This window comes from Saimiri boliviensis, chromosome 13, assembly GCF_048565385.1.
Source record: "Saimiri boliviensis isolate mSaiBol1 chromosome 13, mSaiBol1.pri, whole genome shotgun sequence".
NCBI lineage: Eukaryota > Metazoa > Chordata > Mammalia > Primates > Cebidae > Saimiri > Saimiri boliviensis.
In genome coordinates, this window is record NC_133461.1 from 43436334 (window position 1) to 43454840 (window position 18507).

General features: G+C 36.1%; 1 protein-coding gene across 43 annotated transcripts in view; it reads right to left on the bottom strand.

Annotated features, from left to right (window-relative positions):
* Positions 1-18507, bottom strand: part of DTNA (dystrobrevin alpha) — a 373295-nt gene that overhangs the window by 162481 nt on the left and 192307 nt on the right. For 2 of the 43 annotated variants that reach the window (XM_074383605.1, XM_074383601.1), the window contains exon 1: positions 5666-10387. The exons of 32 other annotated variants lie outside the window; for them this stretch is intronic. The gene's annotated coding sequence lies outside the window, so the exon portion shown is untranslated. Of the gene's footprint in view, positions 1-5665; positions 10394-18507 lie in introns of those variants that run through there. 9 more of the 43 variants (XM_039463795.2, XM_039463793.2, XM_010335453.2 and 6 more) reach the window with 7 other exon arrangements.

Genomic DNA, 18507 nt, shown 5'->3' on the forward strand with positions numbered 1-18507 from the left:
ATTCTTATATGCTATACATTTCAACTACATAGATGATGTAGTTGTACCTGCTTTCAAGAGGATGACTTATGAAAGTTGATCCTGGTTGAAAAACTTGCGTATTATAAGATATGCTCAGTTTCTTTGGCCACAACAATCCTGTTCTAGCATTGTATGAAGTAACTGACAACTTTCAGGTGGGCTTAAAAGATATATCAGGTGTTCTCTACCTGACTTATTGTAAAAGGAGGCAACAGACAAAACACCTCTCAAGTCTACTTCTTTTCAAATTCTACTTTCATCCCCTTAGCTCAGAACCTCTCTCATCCTTGTTCTGGATTGCAGCATTAACTTCTGAACTCATTTTTGTCTACACGACATGGCCTCTCTCCAGTCTTTTTTTCTGTGCTGCTGCCATTGTTACATTTCTAGATATTTCTGATTCTCATCTCTCCCTGTTTTTTTTTATGCCATTTCATCTCTCTAGATCCTCCTTTCCCCAGCCTCCTATTGAACACTCGCTATTTCTTTAAGGTTCATCCCAGCGCTTCCTTCTCCACAAAGTATTTTCTATCCCCTCTGTAATATGTGCTCTGCGCCATTTACTCCTAAGCATATTCCAAGGAATCCATGAATCCAGGAACTCTGTACTATGACTATCTTTTCAACGTCAAGTGTCTAACACAAATATATTCAATATAAGGATTTTTTTTTAAATAAATGAGAAAATGAATGAGCATTAGAATTCTTAAGTAAACAAAACTACAGACTACTTGAGACCAACATTTCTCTGGAAAATCTTGGACTTGAAGTCACTAGAATCAAGGGATTTCATTGGATGAAAGGGAAATTTCAAAAGAATACTCACCTTCTTGTCCTGTGTATATCATCCTGATTTATCAGAGGTGCTTGAAATAGATCCCCAACATTAAATAAAAGACCCAACTTGCTGTGCTTAATTATAGAGTGTCACTGTCCAATAAGATAGCACTAGACACATGTGGCTATGTCAATTACTTAGTATTAAATAAAATTTGAAATCTGTTTCATCAGTTGCACTAGCTACCTTTCAAGTGCTTAATAGCCACATGTGGCTAGTAGTTACTATACTGGACTATGCAGATAGAGAACATTTCTAGCATTACAGAATTTTGAACAGTACTGCTCTGGAGCTCTGCTTCTCCACCACACCTAAAAGTAGGTGTGGTCTAGTTATTGAAGCCCAGTCATCCTCTGCCTATCCTTATATGAGCAGAAATTTCTTTAGAATAAATTTCAAAAAATAATAATTGGAACATATATCCTATTTAAAATATTTTATTATATTCTCTCACAGTCAAGGCATTCTAGATTTTACCATTTGGTATTGCATTTCAGTGAAATTAGAAAAATGTACCCTTCCCACTTGATATGAGACTTCTTATTTGCAAATCAACTGTGAAGATAAACACATATAGATGGGTAAAGGGATTCAAAGACTTTTCTACTCTTTAAAATTATCATTTTAATAATTTCATATATTTGTATACTTACATTAACTCAGCTAGTTAGTAGCATGACTCAGGCTTTCTGATTCTTAAGCCAAGACGCTTTTTCTGTACCATGTTGCCTATACATGTTCAATCTAAACAGCAGGGAAGTCAACAGCTAGGCCAGTATATAGCCATGTCTGTGACATCTTACAGCTTTATACCTTCTAGAGAAGAAATATGAGCTTGTGTGTTTTTTCATTTCTTGAATTTTCTTTGTCAGAATGGCCACCGTTGTTTATACTTACAAATATGACAACAATGAAAAACTCTATAAATATGTTTGACTATTTATTTTGTTAGGACATATTCCTAATAGTAGAATTGTAGGGTCCAAGGATATGCGATTTTTAAAGACTCTGCTACACACTGCCAGTCTGATCAACTCCCCACCTGCTCCCAGCGTATATGTGTATACAGCAGTATATATGTGTTCCCATTTTCCCCACTCTTCCTAAACAAGATATTAGTTCTTCTCCTCCTCCTCCTTTTGATTTCCCCTTTTAAAAATAGTTGCTAAAAATTAAAATGGCATTTAATTTGTAGATATTTTTAAAATTATTAGGGAAGTGCTTTTTCTTACAGATTTATGAGACCTCATTACATAATATGGATATTTACTGTTTCTTTTTCACTTATGTTGAAAATATTGTTTCTAATTTGCTATTTATCTTTTAAGTTTTGTATATAGCATTTTCTAAAAGAAATAAGCTTTCATAGTACCATTCCTTTATGATTTGTGTCTCCAAGGTCAACCGTTTCTATCTTAAGTTCGGTATTTTCTTTTACTAGCTCATGGATACACAGTTTATACTGGAATTGCTAATCCATCCAGTATTTTCTTTGATGTTAGGGATATACAGAGATAAGTAATTTTTCTGAGTAAATGTTCCACCAAAAAAAGTAAAATTAGCAGGTTTCAGATATAAAAGAGTTGTTTATTTAAAATAAATAATTTAAAATTTAAAAACAAAATATTAAAATGGTATCTAGTGAACATTTTATAATATGTGTGTCAGAGAGTGGGGAATTATTATAACAATATCATTCTAAAATATATCCAGCTAATAATACCATGAAGTGAAGACCAGTTGATTGCCCCTTTGTATACTAAAAATATAACAAATTGTTCTTTCCTAGAAATGAGTTTACTTTTTTCCTATCAGATACTTACACATACATTGTACCATTCTTGATGCAATTAATCAATTTTGATGACAGTCTCTATTGCTTATTGAACAAAGCAAACATATTATAATAAAGTCTGATAATAACATACCAAGCACCTCTATTCCTAGTGATATATAAATGCAATTAATTGAATTAATTAAATTTGAAGGTAATTTCTGAGAATCATACTACTCATTAGAAATTTTCACTTTCCTTCTAAGAACATTGGCCTTTTACTACATAAAGAGGCAAGAGCTTTCTATCTCATTCTCCAGATTAATCATTATTGTCATTTATCATCATATTACGTACCATTATTTTCTTTCTCATTTGAAAAATCTTAGAGTTCTTAAAAAAAGTCTAATGCTTTTCATATCAAAAATTACATTGTGGTCAATAATAAAATTCACCTTAATAAAATCACAGATTAAAAATAACTCCTAAAAATGGAATATCTAGATGATAGTAAGTCATCATTCACTGGCTTGATCTTCATGTATTTTATTGTCTTGGAGTTTAAATATCATCATTAATTTTTTAGAAGATGCTATGCTGTTTTAGTCAACATGATTCTTTTTTATCATGTTAAAAAAACTGTTAAATATGTATCTCCTTAGTAGAGGTAAATGTTTGCAGATAATTATCTATTGGTCTATGAGTCTAGGCAGCTCTAAAGATTAAGCTAAAATGTTAAGAAAAACTACCAATCATTTAAAATTAACAAGAAAGCCTAATTTAAACAAGAATTGTAACAAACATCGTACAATTAAAACCTCTTGGCAAAATTTACAATTTAAAGCTAGTACCTCAAAAGTCAATTCGGCTTCTTAAGAATGTAAATATCAAAACAACTATAAAAGAATCTCCTATCTTGTGATCTCTCAGTTAAAATTATTTCATAAGTTTTTATGTACATATGGCCTAATGTCAGATGAATAAAGATCACAGAAATTTGGGCATATATTGGTTTTTACACACTTCTAGCTCTGTTGTCTAAGCTGGCTGGTAGCCCATAACTACAAAGAGTGAGACAAATTCCAACTACATAATTTTTTTTTTCATTTCAATTAATAGAAAGGAACTATCTATATCTTATCATGTATTTTAAACATGGAATGGTAAAATAATAATACTTTTTAGTAATTTCCCTCATCCATACTACTTTCTTCTCTGACATATAGAGATTTAACCCTTTCCAGTACTGGTGAGAAAGAAAAACACTTGGGTAAGAGATCATTTACACTTTTATCTGTACCTTTTATTTATCTTTTCATTTTTTGTTTTCTCTCTCTGTGTCTTGCTTCTTCTTTCCATCTTTTATTTTTCTTTTAATAAAACATAACACTTTCTATCTCAGATATTGTCAGTTTTAATAATTTCATACTTTAAAATAGTTTACCGGGTATCATCTTTCACTAATTTTTAGAAACTCTCTATTCTCTAGTAATAACAACTTATGCTTATGAAAATATCTCATGCTTTAAAAGACATGCTCATAGCTCATTTGTAGTCAGACAACAAAGGGAAAAGGAAAGGAATGAATTCTGATACAGGCATGAGCATTTACAAGTGTTAGGTGTTATTATAATGCTTTTGATACCTGTCATCATGGAAATGGTTCTCTTTATTTGAAATCATGGTGAATAATTTTTTTGAATAATGATTATAACTCCTTGCTTAAACTTAGAAGATGGCTTAGACATATGGAAACTCGAGAGACTAAGGAAACAGCAATGAAAATCACAGAGAATAAATAAATATAATAAAATCTAAGTTTTCCTTTTGTAAGAAAGCAGGCTGTATGAACAAACGGGATAATTTATTGGCTTTTATCCTAATTAGTACCAATTAATGGCATAGAATTGATTTTAGTTCACTAAGAATGTGTTTTTCAAAAAGATTTTCCTATATCTATACTTTTTACAGGTGGACAGTGAATATACTAGAATAACAGTAGGGTTTTGCTACTATTTAGTTAGGTTTTATTTCTAAAAGCTGCTAAGATAACTCTGTTCTAAGAGGACATAAGTTGCATAAGTAAACCCCTGGCTAAAATTAGAGTAAGTTTCTTATGAGAAAGTCAAACATCAGACATCAGTAGAAACCAGGAACAAGCAATCAAAATAAGTTATTAATAAAGAAATTGTTCTCCTTTAACTTGCTCTGTGCGTATCAAAGCCTCCTGTTTTGAAACAAGCTGCCAGAGTGATATGTAAACAACACATAGAAGGCGTCTACGCTCTGGGAATTGATGCTCCACACAGCCACACTGGATTGTTTACATTCAGTTCCTACCAGCTTCTAACCAAAAGAGTTCATTTTACCCTCACCCATATTGTATTTACTTCTATTTTTAAATCCTCTAACACACATACAGCTACAATGCCTAAAAGATTAGAATGCTAATAGAAATAAAATACGTTGTAAAAAATATAGATAAAACTGGACTATTCATGTTAGATGAGGCTGGCAATAATATGATGAAAGAAAGGAAAACAAAAGCTCACACATGATAAACACACTAAATAACATGCTGGAAAACTTTGTCCTACGGCTTAATTTAGTAGAAGAGACAAGTAGCTTTGGATGAATGCCACTAATAAGGTGTCCTCTAAGAAAAGTGGACCATTTTCAAAAAACAAAACAAGGGAACACTTTGTTTCAGTCTACATTGATTTGAAGATACCAGTTATTGCATTCTTATTACTTCCTTTGCAGTTTTCTTTCTTTGACTTCACACACACACACACACACACGCACACACACACGCACACACAACCATAAAACTATAACATTTCACAACATCTCAGACTTTCAAATTAAAAACAGCTGAAACCGGAGGTGGAGGAGCTGGGGGGTGGGCAGGAGAAATTTGTCCTGTGCCCATGTGGGGGTGGGGGTGGAGGCGACAGTGAAATTCCACCCAGCAAGTTATGCCACTGCGACAGAAGTCACAGAGTTGTTTCATAGATTGAATTGTACCTTACCTGGTTTCGTAGTTAAATGCACCAACATGCCCCTAATTCTTCCTCTGAAGTACTACATATGCTGAAAACTAAAGTATTTGACCTTACACATTTCTACAGAAGAAACTCCAAAGTAACCTTTAACTTCAATAAAAAGCTGTGTTCATTCTTCCCCTTGTGCTCAACACACAGCAATCTAATACACCTCATCATGTGGTCCGTTACCATGGTAGCAATGAATCCAGCTGCTGAAATACAAAAGACTGACAAAAAGTTGCTTTTTTCCCCTCCACCCACCCTGACAAAGTCAGATTTTTTTTTCTGTATGACAAGTCTAATTTGAATATGCTTCTCTTGCTGACTCAACTGCGTGAACAAGAAAAAAATAACAGAAGTATAAGAATAAAAGATTTCCCAACTAACCAATGCAATAACTCTATGCATTCTAAATCACTACTAATCTTTTGAAATACTGATCATCATCTACTACTTCAGCCAACTAAATATTTTTAAATATCAGTTACTAACTTGATAGGAAATGCAGCAATAATCCCAAAGCTCCTTTAAAAACATTAAAAAAGCAGTAATGTATTCAGTAAACAGATGCCATCTTTATACATTCAAGAAGTAGCCTACATATACTGATGTAGTGTTTTCAGATGCCGAAAACACTAGAGCAAACTTCTAATCACAGCTTAGATGTGGGAGATAAAATTCTTCATTTTCTTTTCATCAAAACTCTGTTTAACCATTATTTAAACAGCTAGATTTCTGTTCTTTTAAAATTTATCATTTAAATTTAAAGCAGGCAATACAGCTTGTTAGAATGGACCAGACTATATTTGGGGGGCTCTATATTAAGAGCAGTGGTCTTGGATTTGTAACAATATGAACTCTGAGCAATCCTGGGACTCCCCAAGCCAATGGCTATGTAGTTAAGACTTAAGGAATCACCTTCAGTGCATTACCTGTCCTTTGGCGGAGTCCCAGGCTACTAGAGCTTCCCCATGTCAGCCTGCTAGCGTGGTTCTTCCTCCCACCACGGTGATACATTCGCTAGCCAGTGGGTGCCCTAGTCCCCGAGGGGTGGCTACTTCATCCCTCAGGCCTTGAATCATCACTCTGCTGCTTGCACAACCTTCCTTATTTCCCAAACTTTTGGGAATATTTCATATTTCACAATAATTTGTTTGCATATCGATCTTCTCTCTTTATAGATGGACTCCCTGAGGAAGAGGAACATTGTCTTACTCATCTTTCTATACCAAGTAACCATCAAAAGACTTGGCACTAGGTAGGGCTACTTCTTGAATGTATAAAGATGGCATCTGAAAGCTTTCCCTCAACTCCTCCAGGACTGTCTTCACAGCATGCCTCACTGTGGTTAAACTTTTCAGAGATTTGCACAGGAGTTTTCTTAGCACACCACATCACAAAAGGAGGCAGGGCAGAGGCACTCCTAAGAAGAGCAACTGTGGAATCAAGCAGATGCAGATTTGAAACCTGGCTTTCTCCCACACTACTTGTGGGACCCTGGCTAGGTTACTTAGCCTCTCTAACCCTCAGTTTACTCTTCTGTAAAATTTCTACTTTAACAAGGAATGAAAATGGATTAAATGAGATAGTCCAAGGAAAGCACCAAGCACAGAGCTTGAAACATACTAAATGCTCAATAACTTCTGGCTAGTATTATTTAGTAAATATATGATTTTTGAAAAAGAAGAACCACGAGAAAGCTTACTGGCACCTGACCTCTTTTTGCTGAAAAAAACTGTCATTTTCAACAAGATATACATTAACAATCATATGTTTCCTCATATGGGTTTGCATAATAATGTTGGATACAATGCATTCTACATTTCTCTTCAAAGAATCCATATGTTCAGTTCTTTGTCCTCCGTTTTAAAGTCTAAGTTCCTCACAGTTTCAGTAAACAACCTTTTCCACCAGTTCTAAGCAGTAGATCATATTTGTTCCCCTAGTCACCCACTCCTTCCTGACTCATCTTGGTCACCTGATTTGACCTGAGTTACCCCTGGTCACCTGCTCTGACCTGAGTCACCTTTAGTTGCCTGTACCATAACTGTCTTTCCTGCCAAGCTGCTCACCCTGCCACTCTGACTCATACCCTTGCTCTTTTTAAAATAGTCAATTGGAATTAGCTTAGATTGTGTAGTCCAACCCTAGCTAACAAGAGAATGATACAGCAGTAGGGGCTACCTACAAAAGGAATAAGAACCCCTTTCCCTCCCCTGTTCAGGTGTGTGTTTGCCATTGCACCATCTATGAGACACATCCTTCTATAGAAGTAAATTCTCTCGCTGAGAAAATTCTTTGAGAGCTGGTTCTTCTTTTTGGCACCAAGGAACCAGTATTTAATTCTAACAACAACACAGTGTAAATATAGAGACCTTTTCAGGCAAAGAGCAAGGGCTGCTTGCTCCAACCTACAAATCAACAAGAAGCGACTGATTAGTAAAAAGGTTATGCATATTTCTAGTATGAAATGGACTGTGGGAAGAATGCTAAACATGGTAGTTAATTTTTTCATCTTTAATTATTAAAGAAAAACACAAGTAAAGCAGTTCATTGTGGTATTCATTTTGGATTCTTAAAAAATGGCCTATACATTATTTATTAGTGATACTTTTTCAAATTAAGATGGACTATAAAGAACCTTCATAATAAAGGGCTTTAAAATATAGATTATATGCATAGATTACATTTTTAGCAATTAATCGATATTGTATTAACAACAGTCTTTACAAGGTCACCTTAATCTCTAACAAGTACTGTTAACTGTTCACCAGAGTAGACTTTTAGCTGCTTTTCTCCATAGTCATCTAGTTCAGGAAATTACCTGATTCCAAAGCCAATGGCATAGGAAAATTAGCATTAAAATCCCTTTGAAGAATATGGTGAAAAGAAGCAGCCAGGGGTTAAAAAAGCCTGTGGTAGAAAAAAAACACTTTTTTTCATTGCAGGAAGTTACCAGAAAGAATAAAGTGAACGTTGTACACTGCAAGATTTCTCTATCATTAAAAAGAAAGAAAGAAAGACAAGAAAAGCCCTACAACAAATCAGTTGGGATGATTAAAATAGCTTTGGCACTGCTCCAACCTTGAAAAATTCTTAAGTGTGGTGGTGACTCATGATGATCCAATCCTATAAAATGTGTGAGGCTGACCAGGCAAAAAAGCAGGGAGCAGCTACACCGGAAAATTAGCACTCCCTAATCCTCTTCAAAACAGTTGATAAAGGAGAAACTATTTGAATAATTTGAACCCCAATTTGAATAATTCATACCTATTCTCATGTGTGGCTGGCTGAATAGAGATTCTCTCACTGTCTGCATTCATTTCATCAGGAGTGTTTACCTTGTACATTCTTTTTCCTGCAGATTGGTTAGGTGGCCATTACATGTGTCTAATTGTTTTTCATTTTGTAAATGTAAGAGCCTATCATTAATCTAGTTAAGGTACACTGCTATTAGAGCATTTAATATGATTGATTGCCAAACAGAAGGTGCATCCTTTGTCAGATGTTCAAGTGACTCGGTTGCTTCTTTCTTCAACCCCTAGGGAATATGACGCCAGTATATTTGGTTTCACAAAGTTTTAAATCCCCTTTTGCAAATGTTAAAGTTAAATTCCCCCTCATGTGAACAAAATATGCAACATAATCTCTGCTGCTGTGACCCATTTAGTTTCATATGAAGAATTCAATCACTGAGAAAGAGTTTTTGAGACTTAGGTGATGACGCTTCAGAATGTACCCCAGGAAGTCAATTTGCCAAACCCTGGTCCCATAGAAGCAGGAGGGAACATAGAGGTTATATGCTTCATTGCCCTCTCTTCAGATGTGAGAGTACCTAATTTCTCACAAACTCAAAGTAACAACATGGGCTCAGAGGTCACTCACTTAAATTAAGCAACATGATTACAAAAAATGCTGACTGCCAATGTTAATGAAATTAAAACAGGCAAAACAATTTGAACCTCTGCAAATGTAATTTTCACATCATATTTAAAAATTATTATTTATTTTTTTCATACCATAAAGTGCTTTATTGTTAGGGCACTGGTTTAAATTAAAAAAGAAAGTGTGTTGACAGCAACAAAAAAAGATTGTGATCTACAGAACGATTTTTGCAAGCACATTGTTTCTTGGGCCACTTTGGGCAGCTGACCTAAAAAATATTAATCAGATTAGTATCTATTCTGTTCATAAAAATTTCTTATGAAAGAACAAGTCTGTTGCAAGCCATCTCAATTTAGATAATTTAATATCAAGATATTCTATTTTACCCTTAAAATGTTTCAAACATGCACTTTTCCTTTGAATTGTAATAATGGGGCTATAAATAATAAGGATTTCTTTATGTTTTTCTTCTGTGAGCACATCAGAGAAAATATCTGTTTTTAAATAACACTATGAAATCGATGGCTCCATATCTTACAGATAACCTATTGTGAACCCTGAATCATTTTGCCATATCATTTATAGAAATTTATTCTCAAGCCTCTGTTTTTGTATATTTTCATGTCTTTAAAATTCATAATTATATACTTATGTTCTGGATGTATTCTTAGGGAAAAATACATTGATTTTTAAACTTAATAATAGAAAGTTGTACCTTTCCATGTTCTCATGAAAAGATAATATTATATGTCCATTGTGGAGAAGTTGAAAGATACAGAAAACATTTATGAAATATTAGAAGTACTTATAATTCAACTATCAGAAATAACCAGTATCAACATTTTGATGTATTTCTTTATATGTTAAAAATTCAGAATAATTTTGAATATTGCCTTTTCACTGAATGAAAGACATGTAAAATAAGTACACTAAGTATTATACGTTCTTTGAAAATATATTTTAATAGCTGCATAAAATTTTAATATTTGTATATATCAGAATTTATTTAACCATCCCTTATTGCTAATAAATATTTAGTCTTTTCCAGGCTCCTAATTATAAGCAATATATCTTTCTTTATAAATTTTTGGTTATCTGTTGGGTTATTTCCATAGAATAGATTCCTGGAAGTGGAGGGAGATAACTGAGTTTAAGCTAGAAAATCTAAATTTAAGAATTGGCAGACTTAATACCCATAATTTAGTCTTATACCTGATTTTATTGATGAGGAAACTGAGGCTTAAAGAGGCGAAATAACTTGCTTAAATTTCCAGCATGAAATTACTCTAGTGCTCGAATGGAAACAGGGTTGTGAGTCCACTTTGCTTTTTATGATTTTACCATGCTAACTCTAAATGGCAATTCGTCTCTGAGGGCCTCCCTCTCAGTTCCAGTTTGATGTCATCTGTGAAACCCCCTGAATGTGCTCTGGAGGCCAAGTCATTAATGGTAGTTACTTTGAGGTGCGTGATGCTGTTTTGCTTATTTGCTTTTTTATCAGGGACAACCCACATAGCAGTATATCTAAAGGCACCTCCATTGGTGGCAAGAGAGAATCGATACTGAAAAGTAAATACTCTCCCAGATCTCAATCTGTTCCACTGAAAACATAATGGAAAAATTCCAAGAGAGTTGAAGGGTCAGGGTACTCATACAGTTAATGAGCTGAGATTGATATAAAATTATTAGGGCTCTTTTATAGCCTCTGAGTTCTTTTATGGACTTTTAGTATGTTGGGATAGCAGAAAATCCATGTGCTTTGAGTGAAAGACTGTCAGGTAACTCAATAAGTACCTGTCTGGTCACTCTCTCTGACAGTCCCATATCCTGTAAACTCAGGTGTGTTTGCACAGCCATGACGGATATATTCTCTCTCAGCTAAAGGGAAAAGGGAAGGATATTTCTGAAACTTAAGTCTACCTGTGAAGTCAAGGACACAGGCAGATTCCTGAGATCTTACTCTTAAAAGAATTCATTTTCTTAATCTTGATACAAAGTAATAGAGATTAGTGTTTCTTAGTTTCTTCTGTGTGGCTTATTCTAAAATGAGCTGTTCTGATTCAGTACATTTTAATTAAGTGCTTTCTAAAAACACTTAATGAACTAGGTGTAGTCAAAGAAATATAAATGGCCTATAATCTAGATGGGGAGATAAGAGTATGGAGAAAGGAAATATAACTGTAGATATAATAATATATGAGAAAGAATATGACCAACTGATTTAAGAGTAGAGAATTTAATTAGGTCAGTTTAGGCAGAATGTTAAGGAGGGGAAAAATCACCCTGTTAGTGTCCCTTGAACTTGAAAAGCATCTGTTTGGGGGCTATTAGGTGTATTTTCCCAGATTCTTTTACTTTGTATTCAGGGACTTAGAATACATCAGAAGAGCTCACATTCTAAAGCTCTGTGGAGAAATGTCTCGTGTACTCTAAAAGCATATTCAGTGACCAAGATGAGATGTAGGAGTGACAGAAGCTACTGACTTTCTCCCATCATTCCTTTGTAAGGCTCCCTCGGGAAAGGACAAGTAATTACATAGTCAGTGGGCAAGGGGAGGCTGAACTATAACTACATATCAAGTAATACGTGTGTATGCATCACAGATAAAGGGCTGAAGAAAACTGGAAAGCAAATGTGATGTCACGTACGCTGTAGACATGCAAAGTTAATTATTGATGATATTATGATAAAAAAATACGAGAAAATAAAGCAAGATAGAAAAAATTAAGGCAAGACTGTAGAATAAATTATTATAGTAAAACAAAGATTGAGAAACAGTTTAAAAAGGATATAAGGTAATTTAGGGGAAAGAAAAAGAGAATCGTATGTGGTTCAAGAAAACACATAGCAAAATTTCCCAGGAGGGGAGAATAGAAAAAAAGGAAATACTGAAGAGATGCATACTATTGTGGAAACTGTTCGACTAAACTGCAACAAGCAACAAACAGATATTTGAAACTTTATTCTATACACTTAAATGAATTCCATTATTGGAATGAATAAAAAAGGTCCATCTAGTAATTAAACAAATTTCATATAAATTGACCCATAATATAAAGATAATAGGCACTTTGAACCCTTCTGGGTGTCTATGGTGGCAAATACTCTGCAGCAAGGACTGTCCATCTGATATTTCAGAGGTCCCTGGAGTCAGTCTGGGAGACATCCTCCTTGCTCCACATGTTACACTGGTCAGTTCTCCAACAGGCCAGTGCATTCTGTTTAGAGCCTCATAGGGACATGTGAAAGGGAGAAACTGGAGAAGGTACAATGGTGAACAATAAACAGGAAAGAAAGTGGAAGAGAATCCTGTGAAGGAGGCACTTAACCATTAGCAAGTATATCCCAATGAAATAATGGAGAACAGATGGTCTTCTTTTTTTTTTTTTTTTTTTTTTTTTTTTTTTTTTTTTTTTGAGACGGGGTTTCGCTCTTGTTACCCAGGCTGGAGTGCAATGGCGCGATCTCGGCTCACCGCAACCTCCACCTCCTGGGTTCAGGCAATTCTCCTGCCTCAGTCTCCTGAGTAGCTGGGATTACAGGCACGCGCCACCATGCCCAGCTAATTTTTTGTATTTTTAGTAGAGACGGGGTTTCACCAGGTTGACCAGGATGGTCTCGATCTCTCGACCTCGTGATCCACCCGCCTCGGCCTCCCAAAGTGCTGGGATTACAGGCTTGAGCCACCGCGCCCAGTCTGGTCTTCATTTTTGTACTGAATCTACCATAGTATGTTTTTGCCAGGTTAGACATTAGGAAGAACCTCCTAATACAGCACCAACATTCTGGCTTGTAAGTACACATGTCAGGAAGACATTAACATTCTATATTATTCATCAAGGACAAATAATGTTTTCAAAGGATATTAGCCATTTATATTTGTAATGCATGTAAGAAAGCTCTACATCCTAGTGATGATCCAGTTTTGTATTTAAATCCTTCTGTAACTACATATGGAGCATAGAGAAACCCAACAACACACATTCAATCCTGCAGCTGGGCTTTCCCACCCATACTGTCGTACTCGTAGCAATAATATCTAAAGAATGAACATAAAGACTATTTGTTTTATATGTTTATATTATTTATGACATCCTCAGTACATACTGCAGGCCAATTAAAAAATAAAAGCAAAAATATTTTCTAATCCATTATAATCCCATCAACTGCAGTTAACATCTTTGCAGTTACCATTTCCTATCTGTCTGTATGTAAAATAAGTTGTTACTTTTCAAACTATATACTTTCCTAGATTTTAAGGGATGCTGCAGAGTTCATGGCTTTAAGACTGATCTTTTTTTGGAATAAATTTTAAAGGTATATTGCTTATATATAGCCTAATCTGGAAAAAAGAATTGGAGGGAAGAGAAACTAAGTCACTTTATATAAAAAAGAAAAAATGCTGTGTTTATTATGGGTAATGTAGCTGAAAACTTACAAGCTATTAATTGGAATGGAGAAAGGACTAGGGGCTAAATCAAAGGAGAGAATAGGTGTTGAGGTTCTGGACATGGGGATAAGGTAAAAGTGAACTTGTACCTGTGGGGGAAGCAGGTTCTAAAAACGGTGCCCAGGAAGAAACAGCCAATGGATTCTATTATTAGGATGGATAAGAAAGATCAATCTAGTAGTTGTCTTATGAAGGGCAGTACTTACAGTTTAATAATTATGATGAAGACTAATTTTAACAATTCTGACTTGTATCATCTCTGTTATTGTGATGATTTTAGGAAAGCTTTGGGAGCTGGCCACAGCTTCACAGTGATAATTAAGTCTGTGTCCATGCTTGGAATGGGGTACGAGGAAAGAATGTCACCTCTGAGGTGACTTAGCGGTATCTTTGACCTCTCTTGAGAAACGGGCATTTAAGATGATACCTGTGAAAAAGGAGGCGAGGGATTTCAGGCAAAGGGAGACTTTATGTGAGGTCCATCAGTGGGAGGAAGCCTAGTGTGATGGAGGAATACAGGAACAGCAGCATGGCTGGAGTACTGTGCAGATGGGGGAGCGGGTCACACATGGACCAGGACTTTGAAGGCTATGTTAGGGATTCTGAAGCTTATTGTCAGTGCAGCACAAAGTTTCTGAAGAATTTGAATAATAATAGTGATAAAACACAATTTTTATTTTTAAAATAACACTCTGTCTATGGTGTGGATAGGGGATGGGACAGGGAAAAGGGTGGATACAGTGAGATGAGTTTGGAGGCTGACTGATGACACTGGACTGGATGCTGAAAATAGGGACAATGACAGGTGGATACATTCAAAACATATTTTGAAAGTGGAATTAACAGCGATCAGTTATAGATTGAATGTGGGAAAACAAGCTAGAATAAAGTATTTAAAAAACCTCCCAGCATTCTGAGATAAATGAAGATGCCATTTAGTTTAGTGCAGAAGCTGGCTTGGTGCAAGATGTGCTGAGGGAGTGTAATGAAGGGAGAGGTATGTTTGAGGGACAGTGTTGAATTTAAGATGTTACATAGGCTGTCTGTATAAACCTGAAGCCCTGAAGATAAGGCTTGGATGTAGATACACATGTGGAAGTTGTGGGTAGACAGAATTTTAAGCCTTGGGAAAAGAAGAGATTGCACATGTAGAGAATCATGCCTAGGATGCCTCCCCAGCTCATGGAGGCCTAGGAAATAGGATAAATGCCATGTGACATGCCATGCTTCTATGGACACTAAGACAGAGGAATTTTTTAGGAAGAAAGGAGTGATTCTTGAGTTGAAAGCTACTGAGAAATTGAGTATGATGAGAATGGAAAAAGCATCCATTGGCTTTGAAATATGGGAATTACAACGACTTAATAAGAACCTTTGTGGAATGGTGAGGAACAGGAGAAGGATAGAGGGTAAGGAAGTGGAATCAGCTTGTATAGACAACTTTTTTGTTTTTTTAGGAACTTTAATTTGTGGGAGTGCAAATGTAGGGCAGCAATTGAAAAGAAATATGAAGTCAGGGGAAGATTTCTAAATATAAGAGACTCTTAAGAATATTTACCTGCTGAATGGTCCACCAAAGCCAGAGAGACGGAGCATGTGAGAGAGAAAATGACTGGTAGAATGCCTCTCCTGTGACACTTGGGATAAAGGAGTTGAAGGCTACAGATGATGGTATATGTGTATGTTTGGAAACATAAGGAAGAAGGAGTTTTTATCTAATGGCTTGTATGTTCTCAATGAAGAAAGGTTGGTAGCTCAGAATGTGGAGTGGAGAGAAGAGTTGTGATGCAAATGGAGAAGTGATGAACCAGTCACTGTGCAGAAGAGGAGAGTGAGCTGACTATGGAAATAGGATAGCCATGGAGTGCTGCAAGCACACCTGAAGTGCTGATTATGATCCTAGTAGGATTTCAGCATGCTTTGCTGTGTGATTTTCTGCAACAAAGCTCAGGTAAATAGACACAGGTAATGGTAAATCAGGTGAGGGGGTTCACTAATGCCTGGTGAATGTGACGGCAGGACGGGAGGTAGGGACTTGAAGGTATATAAAAGGAAAGCTCGTACAAGAGATAGACCATGGAATAGAAGGAAGCAAGGATAAAAGTAAAGACGGCAGGAGTCTGATAGTGAGAGAGAATGAGGCCCCAAAGACCTTTTAATGAACACAAAGAATCACAAATGTGAGAGATCAGAGCAAAAGAGCTGGAAGCAGAGCAGGTGGTATTTAGAGACAGGAGTATCTTATTTTGATTGTGGAAGTGGTTAATTTCCTGAAGGTAACCAGCTCTAGTAGTCAAACAAGTGGATGGCTAAAGTCATATGGAGAAATATTTTTCTGGATATGAGGTCATCCATATCAGGTATCCTGCAGCAATCAATATTGAAAACAAGAGTTGGAGTAGGAATGTTTATATGACCTAAGGAGAACCGATTAGAGTTCTGTGGGAGTCAAAGTTAAGCTCTTTTCTCTATGACCTATAGTTGGGTAGATTGTTTATGCTTGGAGGTCTGCTGATTCTCTTCATCATTGCATGGATAGAACCTCCCTAACTATTAATTGAAAGCCAGAGAGAAATAGTGCTGAGAAAGGGGGAAAGAGACAGTATAACCTTTGAACCTTTGGATCTATTCTTGTCTAAAGCCCAGTTGTCCCTTTTTTGTTAAGCTAGCCTAAGTTTTTTTGTTTTGTTTTTTGTTGCTTGAAAATACAAAGCATAGATTAACGTGAATGGGTCTGTTTCACCATATATATATATATATATATATATATATATATATATATATATGGGTCTGTTTCACCATATATATATATATATATATATATATATATATATATAAATGTAACAGATTAGTTAGTGACTTATCCAATAACCATTCTCCCCCTTCTCTTTGCTGGAAAAGTGCTGAGTTCTTTGTTGTCTGTGCCTCTATCAAAGTCTCAGGGAAGGGTTTAAGTCAATCACTGAGATTGCAGTTCTCTTGCCAGGCTTGCCAGTTCGATGTGAAGGAAAATCTGCTGGGGGTAGTATATTTGAGTTGCGGGACAGTGAATTTTATGTGTCAACCTGACTGGGTTGTCATGTCACAGATATTTGGTCAAATATTATTCTGTCCTTTTTAGGGACATGGATGAACCTGGAAACCATCATTCTCAGCAAACTGACACAAGAGCAGAAAATCAAACACCGTATATTCTCACTCATAGGTGGGTGTTGAACAATGAGAACACATGGACACAGGGAGGGGAGCACTACACACTGGGGTCCGTTGGGGGGAAATGGGGGAGGGGCGGGGAGGTGGGGAGGTGGGAAGAGATAGCATGGGGAGAAATGACAGATACAGGTGAGGGGATGGAAGGCAGCAAACCACACTGCTTTTAAGTGTGTACCTATGCAACAATCTTGCATGTTCATCACATGTACCTTAAAACCTAAAATGCAATAAAAAAAAAACCAAATATTATTCTGGGTGTGTTTGCAAGGGTATTTCTGGATGAGATTAATATTTGAATTGGTAGATTGAGTAAAACAGATTGTCTTCCCCAGTGTGAGTGGGCCCCATTTAATCTGTTGAAGGTCTGAATAAAACAAAAGGCTGAGCAAGAGAGTGTGTGCTTTTTCTGTGTTACAGTCTTTGAGCTGGGGGACTGGTCTTCTCTTGCTTTTGGATTCAGCCTAGAACTTACACCATCAGCATTCCTGGTTTCCAGGCCTTTAAACTGTACATCTGGGAACTTATCAGCCTCCATAATCACATAAACCCACTCCTTATAATACATGGTTTTATAGATTTATGTGTGTGCGTGCGTGTACATGTGCACATGTGAGTATATATTGGTTCTGTTTCCCTGGACAACTCTGACTAATACAAGGAGTGTCCTTCAAAAATTCATATCTCAAACTCATAATATGATTTTCTTCAGAAATATAGTCTTTTCAGGTGTTATCAGTTAAAAATCACAATGAGATCATAGTCGATTATGGCGAACCCTAAATCCAATGACTGGTGTGATGGTTAGTATTGAGTGTCCAGGTAATTGGATTGAAGGATGCAAAGTGCTGTTTCTGGGTGTGTCTGTGAGGGTGTTGCCAAAGTAGATTAACATTTGAATCAGTGGACTGGGAGAGGCAGACCCACCCTCAATCTGGGTGAGCACAGTCTGCTCAGATACTAGCACAGCCAGAATAAAAGCTGGCAGAAGAATGTGGAAAGACTAGACTGGTTTAGTATTCTGGCCTACATCTTTCTCCTATGCTAGATTCTTCCTGCACTCCATCATCAGACTCCGAGTTCTTCGGCTTTGTTCCTTGCTCCACAGCTTGCAGATGGCCTATTATGGGACCTCACCTTGTGATTACATGAGTCAATACTCCTTAATAAACTCTCCTTTACATATACGTCTATCCTATTAGTTGTGTCTCTTTAGAGAACCCTGACTAATACAATTTGTATCTGTGTAAGCAGAGGGCAGAATGTAAAAGGAGACTACAA